Raw genomic sequence first — 22,039 nt, forward strand, 5'->3', positions numbered from 1 at the left:
TAAGGACCAAAGGAAAGCAAATGTCACCTCTATCTTCAAAAAGGACAAGAAGAAAGATCTGGGGAACTGGCTGGTCAGTCTTACCTCAGTCCCTAGGAAGGCAGTGGAGAAAATCCTCCTGGAAACCATGTCCAAGCACATAAGAGACAAGAAGTTGATTGATCAGCATGGATTTATGAGGGGGAAATCATGCTTTATAACCTGACAGCCTTCTACAGTGAGATGACACAGCACCAGAAAGTCTGATTACAGGTCAGTCACAGTGCCGTACACCAGGCATTGGTACTTGGGCCAATACTGTTTAACATCTTCATTGATGACCTGAGGACAGAGTGAACCCCCAGCGATTTCACAGGTGATACAAAACTGTGAGGAGTGGTTGATACACCAGAGGGTTGTGTTGCCATCCAGGGGGACCTATACAGGCTGGACAACTGGGCTGCCAGGAACAACAAGTGGACTGCAAAGTCCTGCATCTAGGGAGAAATAACCCCAGGCACCAATACACAGTAGTGGGCAACCAGCTGGAAAACACCCCTGTGGAGAAGGACCTTGGGGTCCTGGTGAACACCAAGCTGATCATGAGACAGCAAAGCACCCTCATGGCAAAGGCAGCCAACAGTGTCCTGGGCTGCATTAGGAAGAATGTTGCCAGCAGATTGAGGGAGGTGATCCTTCTCCTCTACTCCGCTCTGGTGAGGCCACACCTGGAGTGCTGTGTTCAGTTCTGGGCTACCCTGGGCATGAGAGATATGGGCTTACTGAAATGGGTCTAGCAGAGGGCCACAACGATGGTCAAGGGAACATCTTTCATGTGAGGAGAGGCTAAGACATGTGGGACTGTTCAACCTGGAGACACTAAGGTGGGGATCTCATGAGTTTACATAAACATCTGAGAGGAGGGAATAAAGACAAGGGAGCCAAACTCTTCTCAGCAGCTTCCAGTGACAGGACAAAAGGCAATGGGCAAAAATTGAAACACATGAGATTCCATCTGAACACAAGAAAGCACCTTTTTACTGTGAGGGTGGTCAAACACTGGAGCAGGTTATCCAGGGAGGTTTTAGAGTCCTGATCTGTGGAGATAGTCAAAGCCTGATTGGGCTTGGTTCTGGATAGCCAGCACTAGCTCACCCTGCCTTAGCAAGAGGGTTGGACTAGATTATCTGAAGTGGTCTCTTCCATCCTAAGCAATTCTTTGATTCTGTGAAATCTGATTTTAGCTACAGGCAATATTTTGGAAACTATATGAACTATGCCCTTTTTTAATGTGTTCCCATTGCAAGTCAAGCTATTAAAAAAAAAAAGTCCAAAACCAAACTCAAAACCTGACTTGGCATAATCTGCACTAAGAATGTATCTTTGTATTTTTGTTTGTAGAGAGCTGAATAATTTGTTGCACAGTGGAAGTGTAATATTCAATTAAACCTACCCTCAGGGAGAAAAGCTATTTGAACAACACTGTAATCTTAATGAAATGGGTGAGATTTCAAACCTCATCAGTCTGGAATTTGAAAATAGTATGGCTTAGGCTCTGTGAAATAGTTTTACCTATTCTAACAAATTATCTGTCTCCAGTACACAGTAATTATTCATCACTTGAATGGAGTTCTATCACATTAAAACAATTTTTCTTGAAATAATATATAAAACCTAAGAAAATCTTATGCTATTTGCATATATGAAAAATTAATGAATTTCTATCAACTTACAACCTAGATATGCGCGCATCATATAACAAATCATTTTAGGGAGACACCATGTCCATTTCTGACATTAGAAAGATTCTTTTCCCCTTGCGAAAAGAAAAACCATAACACAATGGTGAGATCTTAAAATTTAAAGGCCTCAAAGAGATGCTGAAGTGTAAACTATTGGTTTATAACTGATTTAATATTCTCAAATGAACAGTGGGATATAAATGTACTTTTATACTGTTTTCCCAATACATCTAATTTGCTGCTTACAGATATTTCAGACTCCATACAGACCAACCTATACCTGATTCTGGAAATTCTGAATGCTTAAAAATATCTTGATGTTAATAATAAGTAAATGGAAATGTTCCTTTTGACTATCTCACTCTCCCAAAGGTATTGTGTATTGTGAAAATTGAGAAAAACTCATACTTATTCAATATCTAATGCAGAAATTTCAATCCCACATAATATTTAGTCACTATTATTAGGAGTTGCATACAGAAAGGAACACAGTGGCCTCTATCTACAGGTACAGTATAAGTGCACAACAAGGACTATTTTTAAGAGTTTAATCTCAGTTTCTCAGCCTTGTGTGGCAGGTGCCAATATTCACTGACCCAAGTCACTACATTGTATTACATTACATTAAATTCCAGTCACTACAGGATTTCTGCCATTCCTACTGATAAACTGCTCAATGAACACAATGGTCACAGTATTATCAGAAATCCTGTATCATTATGGTCACAGTATTATACACCCAAATGCAGTCTTAAATCTGTACTATACCTAAAAAAAATTAGCTAAATTTTCATTGTATTGTGGCACACTTAAATTCTTCAATGTCTCCATGATTTTTATTTTGAACTACCAAAATTACAAAATTGGCACTCAACAACCAAATGCCCACTGTGGAAAAAAAGTGAAATGTAACACGGCATATAAAGTAGCAGGTCTCTGTTTTCCATTTGTTTCTATTCAGCAAATTGCAATATTCTTAATTGCAAAATATTGGTTTTGTGTGGATTAGACAAATCTTTCCAAAGAATAAAATTTCAGTGTGTATAACCAAGCAGTTTTGAACTATCTTCTGCCAGCTTCCCAACATGGGGTTTGAAAAGTTGCTGATATCTTATATGTAGACAACAGGCTACAGCAAACTTAACATTGCATGGAACAATTTTGCTCATCAGTAATGAATTGAGTCCTGTAGTATCATAGGCAATGACATTTTATAATCCTAACCATAATTCCTTTAAGATCCATCCTAAAAGCAATTAGATTTCTTGCTGCCAGTGTTGATTATATTTTTTTCAATGTATTAGGCTGCAGTTTTCCTCAACACCTGCAGCACAGAACATACTTGCCTCTACCATAGTTCGGGTACAAAATAATGCCAGTGTGTCAAAACATGGGATGATATACTGAGGGACTTTATTTTTCAAGGGACACAGAGTGACCAAGTCTGTACACTTCTCTTGTACAGTCAGTTTTTGGTTTTGCAAACAATCTTTCAAGTCTATCTCCCCAAAACTATTCTTTCTAATTGCTTCCATCTTGTCTTCAGATGAGTGTTCTTTCTTTCTGTCACACACATACACATCCCTACTCTCCTACCGTTTCCCCACCTGTATCTAATTACATATTAATTGATTACAATTTTGGCAAATAATAGTGACAGGTTATTCCATGCCATCTGCAACAGCAGAAGATACACAGGTTGTTTTTGGTTTTTCTTTTACCCCAGTTAAAATAATTAGAGATAGAATGGTTTGATCAATAAAACCCCAAATTACCAGTCTACTGGAAAGAGTTAGGGAAGATTTAATATCAGTTTTAATTAATGCTTACTTTATGACAGTGCTTGGGCTAAAAACTCTCAGGAGTCTGCTGGCCTCTGTAAGGGAATACATGAAGGCTTGGTCCTTGTCCTGAAGAGCTTAGTCTCAAGGAAAACTTAATATTTAAAGACAATTAATGTGAGAAAGAATGGTTAAGTTTTCTGCCAAAAGGTTCCCTAAGAACGTCTTAATATTTAAATCCACTTTAATACCTAGGATGGAAGGAATGGTTGAATGCTGCCACATTCAGCACTCTGTTCTTGTCCCTTTAACTTCAACCAACCTAACTTATATATGCCAACCCCCACTCTTAACAGCTTGTTGCCTATTCCTTTAGGAATGAATATTTCATTAAAATAAAGGTTAGCACCATAGGGTGTTAATGGCATTGCATTTCTATTCACAGCACTAAGCTTAATTTGATTCATCAATAGAAGAAACAGAAGGAACAGAAGGAATGACCTTTCTTGAAAGATGCTGCAGGAAGAGAAATGTCAATAAAAAGCAAATAGTGTTTTGCATATTACCTTACAAAAGCTATTTCCTGTTTATACACTTAATAGAACAGTCTTCTTTCTGAGCCATCAGTTTGGCACAAGAGATCACTTGCCAACATGGGAGTGAAATAAGAGCTCACGCATCCCATGCAGTGTCCCACTGTTCAGCTGCAGCAATCAAATATACATGAAGCTCTATGCTCCTTCAGAATGGCAAAGGTATAGGACAAACACATTAGAGAAATCAATGACTCTATATTTTGCTATCCTGTTCTTTTCAGAATTCCAAGAATGTCAAGCAAACTAATACAAAACAACAATACATAATGTCAAAAAATTCAAGACTTGAAGAAGCAAACACTATTAAATGCAGATAATTTTTATAAAATTATTTTGCTTCTGAATAAGGCCTCAGATGTTCTGGTTCTCCTAAAACTGCTGTGAAGCTTGGTGAAAGCACTTTTGAACTACTCTCAAACTCCCTGTAATTTCTGTAGGTTTCTGTAGTTAGCTTGATCCCGATCATTTCATGTGACAGGGAAAAAAACCAAACCAGAATAATTTATAAAGCAAAAAAACCCACCACCAAACAAACATGAATCCTCAAGCACATAAAAATGATGGGCACATTTTTTCTAAGTCAAGAATTTTGCACCATATCCACTCTGCAATAGAGATGGCATTTTGAAAGCAGTTGCTTCTAAAGGCAGCTGAAGTTTGAACAATTAAGTTTAAACAGTTGTACTACAAATCAATTTCTTTTTCCTCCATGCAGTTCGTACATCTGCAGGAAGGAACTCTGGCTAGATCCACCTCTCAGCACTTTAATCTGTGTTCTTTATCCTCTTTATCCTTCTCTTTACCATCTAAGGAAAAATATCATGATAAAAAATGAAGGAATGCAGTAAATGAAGTGGATAAACATTTTGAGAGTTAAAAACATTTAATAAGAGAGTTATTTGACAAAATGTGGACTAAATATTGTCCTCCCTTGCCAATCTTCTCAACCAGCACTGGCCTGTCAATAAGTCTCAGGATCCACCTCTGAGCTTTGTCTCAGTCGTGTTAATCCATTATGTGCTCAGCATAGACCAGTCGCAAACTCTGAATTCTCACCAGAACTGGGACTGATGAGTTTATTTAAACATTTTCACTAGTTCAAGCATTTAACATTTCAGGAGTTTACATTTCAAGAAAATAGAAGCCTCTGTAACATCTGTGGGACAGGAATTAAGGATCTTGGAAAAAGAAATCACTTTTGTTCCTACAAATATAATAATTTTAACTGTCATTATGGATGTCTCTTCTCCCCTTCCTCTCTTACTGCCCTTAGCTAGCACGTTCCACATGAACTGAACCATGTGAAAAAAAAAATTGTTAGTATGGCTATATACTGAACAAAGGACAGATTTCTGGAGGGGTCGAGGGTAAAGATAAACTGTAATTTTTAACTTCCCTCCCCCCCCCCCAAATTGATTATCAGTAGTGCTTACAGGGGAAAAGAATTACCCTGACTGGAATCTATTTAAAAACAGCAATTCTAAAGTACTCTCTGGAGAACAACTTGATCATTTTTATTCGTATTTTCAGGATAGTTTTAATTAACTTTAAAAGTTCATCTGAAAAAATAATTAAAACAAACAGAATCCCCAGAGGTAAAAAAAAAAAAAAAAGGAAAAAAAGGAAAAAAGAAGATAAAAAACAGGCTAATAATGGAACACTTACCAAAGCCTTAATTAAGAGGAGACACTAGATCACTCTCTAATCACTGCCTTGAATTAAGTACCTCAAGTACAATAACTAAAATATAATGGTACCGTTCAAAGCAATGGAACAGAATAACCTACCATTTTTTGGCTTATGCTTGGTTCCTTCAGATTTCCTTTTATAAGTATTAAAAATGCATATTTATATTGCTTGGAGGTAACCTCTTTCCAAGAGCTCAGTCACAAGAACAACAGAAGGGGTAATTGCTAACATACTTCTTGGATTAAGAATCTCCTACGGGTTCAACATTTGTATATGCAGAGTAACAAGATCTCTGAAAGTTTGAATAATTATCCTTTCTGCAAGAAAAATTAGAACACTTTCCTTCACATCAGGGTAACCTTGAAGTTAGGTTTTCACTAACATAAAGAAGATTAAAGGAAAAAAAGGACATTTTATAGAGCAACGCTGTAAAGACAACAAAGAAAAAATAGAAGTTGTTAAGCAGTATGCAGACAAAATGAAGCAGTGAAAGAAAATTAATGAAACCAATTTAAAATGTCTTAATTTTGATTTTTACAGCCTATCAATTTAAGAAATCCTTGTATTCAGGGGATCTAATACATACATGTGCAAGTAAGTTTTCAAATCCTTATTCTGGGTTCTTGTCTTGCAGCAAGTTTAGTACTAGGGTTTGGGGCTTTTTTTGACAAATACAGTAGCAATACCCTGGTGGATGATTAATGAAATTGAAACAATGTTGAAAGCTGCTTCATTAGCAATTTACTTCACTGTAAATTAAAAGGCCTGCAAGCAAGCACATATGGCACATCAGGTATGGGACAGCGACAGTCTTATTAAAAGCCCAAAACATGTTTCAGACAAGAACTGAGGCAAAATCCAGAAAAGTAAATGCAGGAATTTGCTGTATATTCAAAATATCATTTAATTTCTAAAGTATTTATTATATGTATAACATAGAAAACAAATAGTAAGGAATATATTTTTTCTTTGTGCTACTATTTAATATACTACCAAAGAAACAAAACAACATCAGAAGGAAAAAAAAAGAAGAAAAGGAAAAGAAAAAAAACCCCACATGACAAAGAAAAGCAGATCTTACTTCCAGTGTGGTAGCGGGATTCTACTGTTGGTTTTATTTTAACAAAATTCGCTAAATTCTGCTGCTTTCAGAGATAGAAAACTATTTGTTACCAAGTGGGTATCTTTCAGCAGGCTGAGTCTTTATTTTCTACAGCATAAAAAACAAACAGAAAGCTCTAACTTAGCAGTCATAAAGGTCAGCAGGAAAAACAAAACAACCCAACCAACCAAGCAAACAAACAAATGGGAAATAACGAATTCTCAGAGCTCCTGCCAGCTTCCTCCTAGCCAAGGTGAGGGATCATCCTCCCCAAGTAGCAAAGAAAGTTAAAGGACTTCATGGACTTATAGACCTTTCTGATTACACAGATCCCATTGAAACTTTAATCTCTATGTTTTGTCCTCTTCAAGGGTTCCTGAGGTCATAGTGCCTGTGAAAGTACTGCCTGTAGCAGCTGAAACCTGGAAGAAAGCTGCAGCAATCCCAGAGTGCCTGCACAGTCCATTTCCCAGGTGACAAGTAGGTGACAGTTCTTTCTGAAAATTTTTTTCCCCATCATTAACAAAGTCACCCAAGAAATCACCTCCTAGAGCCCACAACAGAGCTGAGACTACTGCAGAAGCCAGCGGCTGCTTTGCAACTCCTGAGTTAACGTCTGAAGGATCTTTCACTGAACTTACACCATGATGAACTCAAATACAATGTGACAAATGGGCACAGAAATTCATACTGTAATTACAACAATTAAGCTATTTTTATAATTGCTTATAGCTCTACAATTGTTTATCCATTCCTCTGCCAGCTTAGAAGTATTAACAGTTTAAATGGAGAGAAGTGTAAATGAAAGTTAAATCAATTACTGATAAAATGTGCTAAAATTGGCACAGGAGTAAGTCTAGTCAGGCACGCTAACAACTCTGCATTAATTATCATCATAGGTTTTGGTAGCACTTAATCTTTTTGACATTATTCAAATTAGAGACCAATGCCTTGCATTACTGGACCTGCAGGAGGTAGGATATCTCTAAAGAGGGGGGAGCCCATGGGCCTGAATAGTAAGTTAGCGGGCTATGCCTTAATTAGCACGTTTTTTTAATGCCACATGTTGCTCACACTGAACTTCAAACATTACACTTAGTAGACTCCCACATTTGAATTGCATGGGCTGAATTCTTTGCTGTGGTAGCTCCACACAAGCTTATAAAAAAAATAAGGGGCCTAAGGGAGATACAGGCAGTAACTTAGCAGAATGTTCAAGTCATCAGCTTGGATTTAGTATTAGGGTAGAAATCCATCAAGTGAACTGTGAGGGCAGAACGTTTTCTACCTCTAGGTTATACAGCAGTCAAGTGCAACCCCTGGCAATGATCCTGCAATAAGAACTGTCCAGGGGGGTTATTCAGTGATATGTCTGAAAAGACATTAAAAGCTTTAGTCAGCAAGACACCATCGCCAATGCAAACCTGTGCTTATCCTCAGAATAACAGCAGCAGGGCATTCTACCACCTTTTCTGACTCATCCTCTCAACACACATGGGACAAGATTTCAACTTGCATTTTTAATTACATTTGTTTTCAGAGGGACAGGTTTGAGTAGAAATAAAGGATCTATTCTCAGCCTGCCACTGGATGAAAAACTAACCAATTTTCATCCCTAAATGCTAAGCATGGCCAAACCTTTGCTGACTTCCCAAATGGACTATGTGCATTTGCCTCTGCTGTCAGCTGGCACTCAATACTGTAAAGAACTGTGTCCTCTACTGAAACAACTGGCAGATTTCCTCCTTTTCTTCACACCAGGTACATGAAAGAAGTAAATGCAAAATGAGATATGTGGGTTTCACTTTGGAGAAAAAGTTTCTCTTGTGGGATTCTTGAAAGAAAAGGCTCCATTTCTTTTCCATCACTTTAGTATTCCTATAAGATAGTGGTACAGATGCTGTTTCTAGAAGATACAGATTCTCACAGGCAAGAACTCAGTAGATTGGCAGGGATGACTCTTTCTTGTGTTGGCTGGATCCAGGAAGCAAAGTATTTAATGTGGATTCTACTGATGTTTTTTGGAACAGCTGTTTCTAAAAAATAATACAAAAATTGGTGAAAGTATGTCAGCTTTCTTGTGAGTGCCATAAAATTTCCTTTACGGTAAAGCACAACAGATCAGTTCTCAGAGGACTTTTTGCACTAGAAGAACCAAAATCTCAGCTTCACAAAATTATTTCTCAAGATAAAAATAGAAAAACAAACCAAAACATATTCTCTTCAAATTTTAACAGCATAATAAAGTTAGAAAGGCTCAAGATACAACCTTTTTTCATACATATGCATTTTTTTCCCCAGACATAAAGTGATATGTAACATATACAATAGCATGATACAATACTGCTCTACAATCATATTTCAGATGCATATTCTGATGTGTTTGTAGATGCTGTGGGGATGCAATATATGTATGTAGGATACTGTAATATAATCTGAATGATAGTATTTTGTTGCTGTCTGCTCTAATTTCTTCCAGTTACTGTGCTGTTATTGCTTTAAGATATACTTAATTTCTTCCCTTTCATGACCCTTAAATACATGCTTTACACATATATATTTCATTTGGAAAAATTAGTACATACATACATAGGGGATTTAGAACTGTGTTTCTTTCTTTCTTTCCCATTGACCTAGCTCCCAGTTCCAGTAAACTGACTAAAGTACGTGGCAACCAGAATGAAACAAAACTGTTGTCAGGTCCATAAGGCAGTGGTAGAGTTTACCTCTGCAGTGTCAGTACAAGGAAGACTTTACAGCATGTAAGGGAAATGCCAATAATCTAAATGGTTCAGGTACTGTGATGGTGTTGTTGATAAAGAAGTGGATATAACGGTAGTGAGCAAAGAAGAGTCAGGGTAGTCCCAAAGGTTGCCTGGGAAATTTAGAAACAAAACCCATTTAGTCCTAATATTATATCAGCAGTGCAACAAAGTTATAGAAACTAACTCACAACAACCTCGCTTGAGTAAAACACATGTTGATAATGAGATGAAATGCAACAAAATCAAGTTCCTCTCAGCTTCCACAATAATAAAATTCCTCACATAGGGAGTAAAAGAAGGTTTGGACACCCAGACCTGGTCTGGTCTCTTTCTGGGCTGTCACTCAAAACAGTATACTGGAATTTTTTTACTTTTTCCAGAGATGAAATGAATAAAAATACTCTTCTTTCACCTTAATTCAAGTGTTAACTAGTTAAGTAGTACAATGCAATGGAAATTTATCTAAATATTTTTGGGAGAAGACTGTTTTATAATTGTCTCATACAATCATTTCATTCATTTTCTCTTGAGATAGGCACCAGTGCCTCCATTGATCTGCATTCTTGTCACCATTTCACGTCTGTACTTACATTAAAAGCCCTCTCTGATTTGGGAAAAGAGCAATACACAAATGACTGGATATGAAAGACAAAAATTAAAAACACCCCTCGATGGGGGAAGGTAAGTCATAAGCATTCAAACTAGTGAGCAAAAAGCAGGAAAAAGTAGAGAACCACTAAAAAGAAATAACTATTAGCAGGTGAGCTAAAAGCAAAGGAATATTGCTTTTGTCTGCAGGACCAAGGTGACCACAACTGCGTGTACTTGGAGGTCCTCCTGTAACTTTTTCCTGATCCAAAGGATAGTTAGTGGGGGTATGACAACAAGATGTTGACAAGAAGGTGTCCCAACTTTTTGTGGGTTCAGAGGGGTGTGTGCAGGAAAGGAGGTGTGATGCAGCGTGACTTCTGAAAGAGATTCTGGAGGAGGCAGGATAGGAGTTGCAACTTATGCAAATATGCACAGACATGAGTCAAGCTCTTCTTATAGCAGCAAATAATGCCAACCCAGAGTATAAGACTAGCTAGATAACTAGGCAATTTCACCATCTTTTGTTGTAGGTAACAAGGATAGATATTTGAAATTGAAATAAGTAGTTGCTCCTGCACTGTAAAGCAGGAAGTGATATAAAAGAGGACATGCAAAATCATGAAGTGTGATGGAAGGAAGAACGTTTTTCCACAGCCAGAATGTAAATATAGCAAAAAGTGTTTGATTCCACAATCCAATGCTAGAAAATTCTGTTCTCAACATTTTTTCTCTCTCCTATAATGGAATAAATGTTTATTTTTAACTTTCAAATAATCCTTAGAATGTCTAAACTAATATTTTGTTAAACTGAGAAGCTATTGAGCAATCAAAATATTTTGTGTGTCCGAAAAGATCACTACCTTATAAAAAAGAGAAGAAGAAAAATGTTATATTCCACTTTAATCTTAAAAAGTTTTCAGGTTGCTATTGGACTTTAAAAGCTCTTTCTTGCTCTCGTCTTTTACAGACTCTTTGCACCCCTAGTAGAAAGCTACAAATAAACTCACCAGCAAAACTGAAATGCTGTTTCATGTATTAGAGATGACTGAAACTGACTGAATTTTTTTAAAACATCTTGACTTAAAGATCTAAAATAAACTTTAAAAAGAATGCTGTATCCCTCCAGCTCAGTTCAGTTTGAATCTCAGTCACCATTATCCTTTGATAGTCTTTGTAAGTTGCAGGCACAGCCTCAAGCAAAGACCATTCAAAAAAAATGCTGTAAGGATGTGTTTTTCATGCCAATAAACAAGGGAGAAATTTAAACTCATGTGCCTGCCATGCAAGAAATATAATCACATTTATAAAAATAAAAATTAAAACACAAAATATTTAAATAAATTATATATTATTAGATATAGTTGCAAGATAGTAATAATTAAATAATATTACTGTATACTAAATAGGGAAATAAATGTTATTTAATATTCTTAAATGTGTAATGTAAATTTATATCACTGTTGTATCATGATGCTACTTTGTAAAGTACCTCTGGGTTTTTTTTTCCCCATCACAGAAAATTGCAGTGGTTTTCTGTTCAAAATCTGATGCAGTCTAGTCTTGATTAACTCATAACGTCTCAACAGTTAGTTAGCTGCTTATTTCAAAAAGGATGGGCAAATATTTGAAAACAAACAACCCTCCTACATTAATACATTGTTATGGTTGAACACCTTGAAATGATAATAAGATGGAAATGCTAAAGATTTTAAGTCCCAAAGGCAACTTTAACATGAATGCATTATATGTACATAGCATTGTATTTTCCTGAATGTATTTTCTACTTAAAACCATAAAAAAAGGTAAAGCTTTGTGGCCTTTTCTTCTGTTGTGGACAAGAAGCCCTCCTAAAAAGACAAAGATTAGTATTTCTTGCCAACAGGAAAATAATCCCTTGAGCCTTAGAAATGCTTAGGGTTTGGCTTGAATTTCAACTCAGTTTCCTTTCCATCATCCTTATTTATTTCTTGCCTTCCTCTCTTCTTCCTTGCTTCTTGCTTGCTTGTTTCCTTCCTTCCTTGCACTGATGTAAGCAAAAAACTAAATTTTCTCTTGCCCTCCTCCATTTTTTAACACCAATTCCATTGTGCTCCATTTATTGTGTTCCGTTATAAATTATAACTATGCAGCTCTGCAGTCTGGCACTGGAGACCCCACAGCTGCACACAGCTGACAAATACTCAAAAACATACAAACCTGGAGCTTAATAAAACTGGGTTTAGGGTTAACGAAGAGAATAAAGAAATGGTATCTAATATATGTAAAGGTGACCACATACAGTAAATTTGAATGTAATGCAGAGCAGCAGACCAATGAAGAAAGATGATAGTGTAAATGCTTGTTAACAAACATATAGAAATGATCCAAAATGGATCCTAGAGTGAGGAATAAGAAAACATCAACATGAACATCATATTCTTCCTAGCAAAGGACTCAGATGCTGATAATTTGCTGTTAATATTGATGCCCACCACCAGCACCAGAGTGAAGCCACTGACCTCAGGACCCAGAGGAGCAGAGGAAGGGTGAACATAATTGCAAGAAATGGGGTAGGAATTAAGTGTACATATAACTGAATTTAACCACACTATTATTCTTTCTTTTCCTATAAGAAACACATTTGGACTCATAATGATTAAGCTCTTAAGATATCAGTTATACTAGCAATAGATTTTTGAGTTTATTTATTTATAAGGTGTGTTTTCTCTGCCTATAGACAAGATTTTAATGTAACATGCAAAACAGGTTGTATTCAATTTAAAATATTGGACTATCTGTAATATTTTTTAATGACAGCTGTAAGAAAGCAAATAAAAAAAAAGGACTAATGAAGAACATAATTTAAAGAAGAAATTTCTGCTTTTAAATGGGATAAACTCATATTTGCTATCTGAACTAAAGTGAGGAAATAAAGACTAGACTGAATTGTGATTACAAGCCTGTAGTACTTCCAATTCTATTTTGCTGTTTTTACAGAGTGTTTGGGTAATTTGGATCTGAACAACAGAGAAATACTCAGGAATGGATGCTTATGCATTGTCAATATTCACTAGGATAGCATTTACCCAGAAAGAGGGAAACGTATCACTTGGTCCTTTCTAGATAAAGATAAGGTTGCCTTATCTCTACAGCTTGCCTTACAGCTCTCTCAGGTCTAATATTCATCCATCTCTGAGAATGTAATCCTATGAACAGAGGTCCCTTTCCTTGTGCAGACCTGTACAGAAAGCATAGAAGGAGTCAGCATCCCAATACTTTTAAAGGATCAATCTGCACTTGAGGTAATCCCGAGGTATTCTATGGAAGGTATGAAATAACAGATTTCACATTGACTGATGTGCTGTCACTTTCTCAAATCCAAAATAAATGCACTTCAGCAAATAAATTTGGAATCCTGAGTGCAGCCTTTTGCACTCAGAAAAATCATCCTGAAGGCCAAACCGATAGGTAACTGTGGACATAAATGTATTTGTGGAGATTGTATAGGTCAAAGACTTTCATGGAAGAAGTCCCAAAGTTTCCAGTTTCATTTTCCAGTTTCATTTTCCAGTTTCATTTTCCAGTTTCATTTGTCTTTCCAAGTAAATATACTGCATGTTGAGGACTTGCTTTCCAGGAAGTAAAACTGCCTGCCACTACACTGGAAGTAGTGAATGAATTTATTATTTTGCTATTCTTTGCTTGTGCAGCTTTGCTTGACCTTTTTTGCTTGATTGGTCAAAAGCATGAGTACTGGTCATTCAGCATTGGTATGGCCTCAGCTTGAGTACTGTGAGAACTGTGGTTCTGGACCCCACAATTAAAGAAGAATGTGAGGATCCTTGAATGTGTCCAGAGGAGGGCAACAAAGCTGGTGAAAGGGCTGGAGAGAATGTCCTATAAGAGCGACAGAACTTCAGGTTTGTCTCATTTGGAAAAAAAGGAGGCTGAGGGGCAACATCGTTGCTCTTTACATCTTCCTGAGGAGGGGAACTGGAAAGGGAGATGCTGGTCTCTTTTCTCTGGAATCCAGTGATAGGACTCATGGGAATGGCTCAAAGATGTATCAGGGGAGGTTTAGACTGGACATTAGGAAGCATTTCTTTACCAAGAGGGTGGTCAAACACTGGAACAGGCTTCCTAGAGAGGTGGCCAATGCCCCAAGTCTGTCAGTGTTTAGGAGGCATTTGGGCAATGCCCTTAATAACATGCTTTAGCTTTTGGTCAAGCAGTTGGACTAGATGATCATTGTAGGCCCCTTCCAGCTGAACTATTCTATTCTATTCTATTCTATTCTATTCTATTCTATTCTATTCTATTCTATTCTATTCTATTCTATACTGTCTTTATCTCAATCCATCAGTTTTCTTGCTTTTGCCCTTCTGATTCTCTGCCCCATCCCACTGAGGGAGACTGAGCAAGCAGCTGTGGGATGCTTAATTGCTTACCAGGATTAATCCACAACAGGACATTAACTATAGCATCACAAAATTGTTTAGGTTGGAAAAGACCTTTAAGATCATCATGTCCAACCGTAAAGTTAACACTCCCAAGTCCTCCACTAAACCATGTCCCTAAGCACCCCATCTACACATTTTTTAAATACCTGCAGGGATGGTGACTCATCCACTTCCCTGGGCAGCCTGTTCGAATGTTTGATAACATTTTTGGTGAAGAAATTTTTCCTAATATATAACTTTTATATGATAATTATATATATGTTTAATGTGATATATATATGTGTATATATAAAAATACTTTTGTGTTTGTGTATAAAGGCTTTTCATATATATGTATATATACATACATATATATACACACACACACATATATATGTGTGTGAGTGTGTGCTCTTACTACTGATATGTAACCTAAAATTCCAGTGACCCAACAGCAGTGCCCTTCCTGATACCCACACAGACACACAACACTCACACAAGCTTGAGCAGCATGCAATGACAGCCCAATCCTAATCCTCCTCTCCAGCTAATCAGGGTCGAAGTCTGCTAGTGGAACATGTGCACCCACAACATGTGGGTCTCTCCCATACCTGGTCTTAGACACTCAGCCTACACAGTAGCTGACCCTTGGTCTCCCCTGGTTGTTATGCTTGGACCTTCAGGCCCCTGAGGTTTGTAGTCCTCCTCCAGTTGCTGGCAGTCAGACCTCTTATCATGCTCACAGGCTAGTCAGCTCAAAGATCACTGGCACACACACATACACAGTCAGATCTGAGAGCACACCCACACAAACTGTATTTGGAAGTAGAATTTGATAAGAACATAGGATAGGCTGCAGTGATAAGGCACAGAGTCAGACAAGCATACTAACCAACTCCTGTTTACACTTGGCCAGCCTCTTTTATTCCCTTTTCCCTCTATTTTCCTATGGTTGCTTCTTCTTGATTCACCTTTATCCCTCCCTATGGTCTTTTCCCAAAACAGCTTACACCAAGTCTCACACACTGCCACAATCCCCTTATAAAGCACCCCAATATATACTTTATGAAGTCTCAAAATGCTCTTCCTCCTTTATCCCTGCAGCCCTTTAGGCCATGATGCTCTTTAGTCTGCATAGCATTACAGGGAGTGATTCCCTACTGACCTCTCTGGGTGGGTTTCACTCCAGGGAAAATGGTTTGATCACCCTCCTTGAATGGTCCTAGGGAACAGTCAACTCAGTGTGCTCTGTTCTCACTGTGATCAGGTTCCTACACTTGCTATTGTTCCCTGGATGCCTTCAAGGTCCCAGTGTTTAAGTGGTCAGCCTTAATGTCAGAACCACGATTAAAAGCATAGGTAGACCTAGATCCTCTCTAGGTATATAAGGCGATAACAAACCCCACAAATCACACAAGCCCTCCTTTGAGGTTTTTTTTGTTGTTGTTTCAGGGGGGGGTTTATTTTCTTTTTTTTTTTTTCCCAGAGTTAGGCATGCAGAACAGATCACTGACATCTTGTGCTATAGTGCTGCTATCACCAAACTTGGGTTGCTGGTGTTTCCCCTAGTACCTGGGAGCTTGGTTGTGATTTGATACAATGATACTGCAAGACACAAGATGGTAAAACAGATTAGAGAAGGACAAGTATTCTATTCATAAATGACATTTTTCAGCCCAATATCTGTACTGCTGTTTTCCACCTCCAGTAGCCTCTGATCATAAAGTTAGTATTTTATAATGAGCTGATCTGCATTTTTTACTGACTTCTGAAACAGAACATGCAAGGATCAATAGAAAGCTAAGCCTGATAGTTGCCTCCTGATAGGTTAGCATCATGGGGCTAAGAAGATGGCATATATCATTAGTGACAGATTCAGCTACAGATTTTTATCATTGGCAGAATGATGTAACCCTCATTACAAAAGAACATTGTTTAATTGATCCATTTGCTCCCAGCAGTCCTGTTTTTCTTTTTTTTCCTTACAACATAAAGGCCAAATTGCAGTTCAGCTTCAATCAAGTGAAAACATTATATTGCAGCAGGAATAAGAAATAGTCTCTACACATTATAATTACTGTGGTTTAAATATGAGAAAATCATTATACGATTAATGTTACAATAGCTGCCAGAGGACACTTTATATAATAGCTAAATTAGTGCAGAGAAACCATGAAGGGATTCTTTTTTCTTTTAATGTACTGGCCCCCAACCTTTTCCTAGTTCCAAATCTTTCTTTAGGTTTGCCAGAGTTCACTTAGCTTGGCATACAAGCCTTATCGTTACTACCTCAAACACATATGAACAAGAGAGATTTTTATTCTCAATTATAGTGAAAGTCTTAAAGCAACAAATGTTATAATTAAGTCAGGCAAACCAATGTATACCACATAGGTAAAAATGACAACCCTCACAGTTTCTTGCTAAAGGCTGAATACACTGCATACAATTTAAACAAAATGCCTATAGCTTCTAAAAGGCTTTAAAGAGGCAATCATTTTAGAAAGCGGAGCTAATAACTTCTTCCCTCACCACATGGAATTCTGTGGGGGAAAAACAAAACCACCATTTTTATCTACAAAAGGCAATTGTAAAGAAACAAAAAGTACCCAAAATGCACCCTCTGTAGCTGACCAGAAGCCAAACTGAGAACAAGTTATTCCAAAGGTCTAATGGGGTACTGGCAAGAATGAAATGGTTTCTGCTGTGGCTTATTTCTCACATCTTGCATTTCAAGTAACAGAATCTGTTGGCTTAAAGACTGAATCTCTTTAAGCGGCTTAATATTTTTGCACCAAGCTCTACCATACTACCTCTCACCAGAACAATAAAAACCCTGGAGCCTTCCCTTGCTAGAAAGTAATTAATTTCCTCCCCTCTGCAGATCATGCCAAATCAAGCATCGAGCAGAATATACAAGAATATATTGAAAAGCTTAGTTACAGTTCTGTACCTCCCTATCTATTTTTACAGAGACGAAACTTCTTGACATCTGCAGTGTCTATATCTTTAGTAATTGCTCGTAATCCTACCTGGGATACCAAGACACTGCTGCAACACAAAGACAGTATTTTTTGTCTTTTTGAAGAAGAATGTTTCTTTCTTCCTTTCATTCTGTCTCGCCTTGCCTTGCCTTGCCTTGCCTTGCCTTCCCTTTCGCGCCATGTAGTTCCTACAGCTAACATTCACTTGGCTGCATTAGAGCTGCAGAGAGACTTGCTTTGGCTTTGTATATGTCAAGCTCATAGAAAGTAGGATTGCAAGCTCAGAACTAAAACGAATGGTATCTCCATATTTTAGCTGCAGTTCTGTCCAAAACTGTTGTATAACATTTTAGGTTATGTGATAAAAAGCTTGTCTCCAGGCACACAAGAAAGAGCTCAGAGCCATGATGGCAGGTGGGCTTACCTAAAAAACCTGCTCAGAGAAACAGAGCCCTGGCTCCAGCTCCTCCCTGAGAGCGATCAGCCCAATGGCCAGGGTGAGAACTAGCACCATTGGTCAAGAAGAGAGGTTCTCCACCCACCTTGCAGAGAGGGGGGTATGGGACACATTATGAAGAGCAAGGGAAGAGCATTTTGGGTTTGCACAAGACTTACTATGGGATGCTTAAGGGAGGAACCAAAGACAGAGAAAGGGTGGTTTGGGGAGGAATACACAAGGGAAAACAGAGGGGTAAGGGGATAAAAGGTGATGGCTTCATGTGAACAGATTGATGGTTAGTAAGCTTGCTGTGCTTACAGGTCATCAGTGTCTGTCCTGCCTTCTCATTATACTCCATGTCTAACTATTTTCATGGCTGGGTTCTCTCTATTTGGCACGTATGTGTGTGTACAGAGTCAGACCACAGGTTCTAGGTGCCCGTGTTTCTGTGCTGAAGCAACTGCAGTGTGTGAGAACAGGGATGCCAGTGGGCAATTGCTACCAAATACCAAGCTAGACTACCTAGGTAGCAGGGTAAGTGGCCTGGGGTATCTGTATGTGTATCCCAGAGCATGTTACTTGGGTGAGTTGGCTACTGGACATGGGGAGTCCTGGACAGCTGCCAGAGAGACTGTGGAGTCTGGAGGTCAGCTGAGAGATGTGTATGCATTTGTGTGTCTGTGTGGGAGGCAACTGTGCAGAGCAGAACTTCATATCAAATGCATAAATTCGAGTAGGCTCTAAACAGTATCTTCCTTATGCAGAACAAGTCTGCAAACCCCAAAAGAGAAAGAAAATCCATTATTATCTGTCCTGTTTTCAGTTCTGAGACTTTCTTGCTTGTTGTCTTTTTTCTCTTTCTTTTTTTTAGACTTTTACCTACCAAAATTACTGCTTCTAAATAGAAATGTCTATGGAATGAAAACAGGTCTATCTGTTGTCTTACAAAAACTTCAAATAAAATGTGTTCAACTACTTTACTCATGACAGTATCTCATTCTGGAATTTGACATTTTGTAGTTTTCTCCCTGTTGACTGGTGTGAGCTATGACTTAGTTATATTAATATGTTTGTATAACAGTAGTTCAAAGCTCTGCAGAGTAGTACAAATACCTCAGGACAAAACGAAAGTAGCTTTTAAAAATAAGTTAAAAATAAAAAGTTACTATAATGGCTGGATGTAGCCAAATGACAAAAACATCGAAACCAAAACCAAAAACCCCCACATATTTTGCCCAGATAACAAGAGGAAGACGGACTCAGTAACTAAGGATACGCACAGTCCTGAACGACACTGGTGGAACAGAGCAATGTGGAATCAGCTCTGTCCTTTCCCAGCATGTTGTTGGTCAGACCATCTACTCCGGTGTATAATAAAGGTGATTTACTCCTTCCCTTATCATCTTCCTTGGAGGACTGAACTGAACAATACTTTTGACATGTTGTTTTGTGGCTAGTTTTTCCCTATTGATTCCTCAGTCTTTCAGGTTTTGTTTTCCTTTTCATATGAACCTTTTGAACTTTAATGTGGTTTCAGACACCTTATGGAGAAATATTCTAATTATGGGATTCCGCTGGATGTTTGGGGGGAAAAAAGTGTAGCTGGGTATTAACTGATAGCATACCCATAAGTGATTTCTACATTTCAATAATATCAGATATTAATTTCATTTACAAGTATACTTAGTTCTTTAGACAATTAAGTTTATGATTCTCTCCCTTTAAGTAGCTCTGTGGATGTTAGGCTGGCCCCTTCTAGAATCACTAAGGTCATGTTCATAAGATATACAGTCTTACAATATTTTTATGTATCAACTAAGGTCTTCTTCAAAATCTGTAGTGAATAATTATTGTGTGTGATTCACCATTAACAAAGATCTATGGTTAAAATTCTGACTGAAATTTTTAATATACTGAGTGAAAAACATAATTCACTGCCGTCCTACAGTCTCCTCCATTAGAATTACCAAAAACAAAACCACCCAAACCAACCAATCAAAAAAACCAAACACTGTCACCCCCTGCCCCAACCCCACCCAAACTCTGAGAAATTAAATTTGTAATTTTTAGGTAAGGTAAAAACTGCATACCAAACAGCTCAAAAGCCCAAGGTGAGCAGTAAAAACTTTATTCTGTTCTGGAACTGTTCTACAAAAATTATTCACTGAAAGGGAGAGAATAATTAAAACCAGGTTTTTGGACAGAATCTATCCCTTTACATGCAAAGCTAAAGAAATCTGTTCTAGTATTCTGATACCATAACCCAACCAAATATACAAACAGAAGCATAGCTGCAGGTCTTTGAGTAGTCTTACTGGGACACACTCCTGACTAAATATTTTGCTAGACTAAACACTGAAAAGCATGAATGGAAAATACTGGCGGTTTGGGGGGTTTTCTCCACTTTTCATTAATTATATTAAATGAGCCACATAACCTGAGGATGATCTGTCAGCCTTATCATTGCATTTATTACCAATTGTTTTAAGAGACACCTTTAACACAACTGTGTGTAAATAGATTTTTCTTATTACCATAAAGAATAGTAAGGATTAAGTAGTAAAAATATTCTAATCTTATTCTTTTTTCTTTCTTTTCATTTTTTGTTAAAGACCTGATTGAATTTCAGTATGAAAGTACAGAACTGTGCTTAACTGAATGGCACTAGCTGTAAATTACAGTGATGACATCTCTGTGTTTCAGCAACCTGCCAAACACACATACTCATGCGCTGGTTTTGAAAGGGCATCCTATTCTTCCTCATCATTTATGACGCTACTGGCTACCTGCCTTTGCAAATCCCCTGCATGAGTGTACAGTTAGACCAAAACATGTCAGAAAAGTATGGCAATGTTTTCTTGCTTAAGAAAATTAAAATAGTGGAAATAAAATCTGCATGAAATGTAATCAACATGGTGATTTAAATGCTTGTTTAAAAAAGCAAACTTGATTTACCAGTGGTTCTAGCAGCTCTAAAAAGATATAACTTTTCTGAAGCTGAAGATCTGGTCCTATAGGATTTTAAAGCAGCATGTTTTAAAAGAATACTTCTTGCATTATGGCATTTTAATATATTTATATAATTATAATATATTTATAAAATGCCTACTGAAAAGCATCTGACAGTTTAGAATCACATCAGTAAATTCATTAAGTAAGCCTCAACAGCCATTAAGAAATTCAAAGCATAAGACATAGTCAGAAACTGTATAGCAGCTTGTCAGACTTGATCCCCAGTTAATAAATAAATTAATAATAATTTTAAAAATCTGGCATGAAATATGAGCACTACCACACCTTAGATTTTTCTGTTGACTGCAGACTAGAGATCAAGAAATTAACATTAGATTACAGTTCTGTTTGTTTTTTCCTTGCCTTCACTTAGAATTTGACATCTTGGGGGCCAATCCATCTAGATCCACCAATTTTAATTTCTGAAAGGAAATATACAGGAAAAAATTATCAGCATAGTGTTTAAGTCTTATTTATAACAAAACTACATAATCCCCATATACTGCTTACATACTTTTTAATTTCTGTTCAAGTCTTTTGTGAAGGGTGTGTGCATATGTGCATGTCTAAATCTGATGTGGATACAATTTTGAAGTATTGACTAGTGCTATTTTAGTATGAGTCCATATAACAGATTAATTATTTTTTCTAGTAGCTTGCATCATGTGTGTCATGGAAAGATGAGAAGTCACATAAATTTTTAGCATTTAAATTATATGCAACTTGCAATTAATAGAAACTGAGCCCGCATGCAAGCTTTTTCTGAAATTAGTCAAGAAATGAACCTTCTTCCTGCATAAGAGTCACACAGACTTGCAAGTATTTGCAGACTGAAATTATACTGGACTTAATCATATGCCTTTTTTTCTTAGGGTTTTTTTTAGTTCAAAATGAGTTGATGCCATTTACTTCCTGTTCTACCTAGAGTTTTGGGTGGTGGG

At 37.4% G+C, this 22,039-nt stretch overlaps 1 long non-coding RNA gene across 1 annotated transcript; it reads right to left on the bottom strand.

Moving 5' to 3' along the window:
- Positions 1-6,350: 6,350 nt before the first annotated feature.
- Positions 6,351-21,083, bottom strand: LOC135312310 (uncharacterized). Its single transcript, XR_010371881.1, has 3 exons — positions 21,042-21,083; positions 8,817-8,925; positions 6,351-6,997 (listed from the first exon to the last, which is right to left on the bottom strand). It is a non-coding gene; the product is annotated as an uncharacterized LOC135312310 (long non-coding RNA).
- Positions 21,084-22,039: the final 956 nt, after the last annotated feature.

The sequence above is a fragment of the Phalacrocorax carbo genome, chromosome 2, assembly GCF_963921805.1.
Source record: "Phalacrocorax carbo chromosome 2, bPhaCar2.1, whole genome shotgun sequence".
NCBI lineage: Eukaryota > Metazoa > Chordata > Aves > Suliformes > Phalacrocoracidae > Phalacrocorax > Phalacrocorax carbo.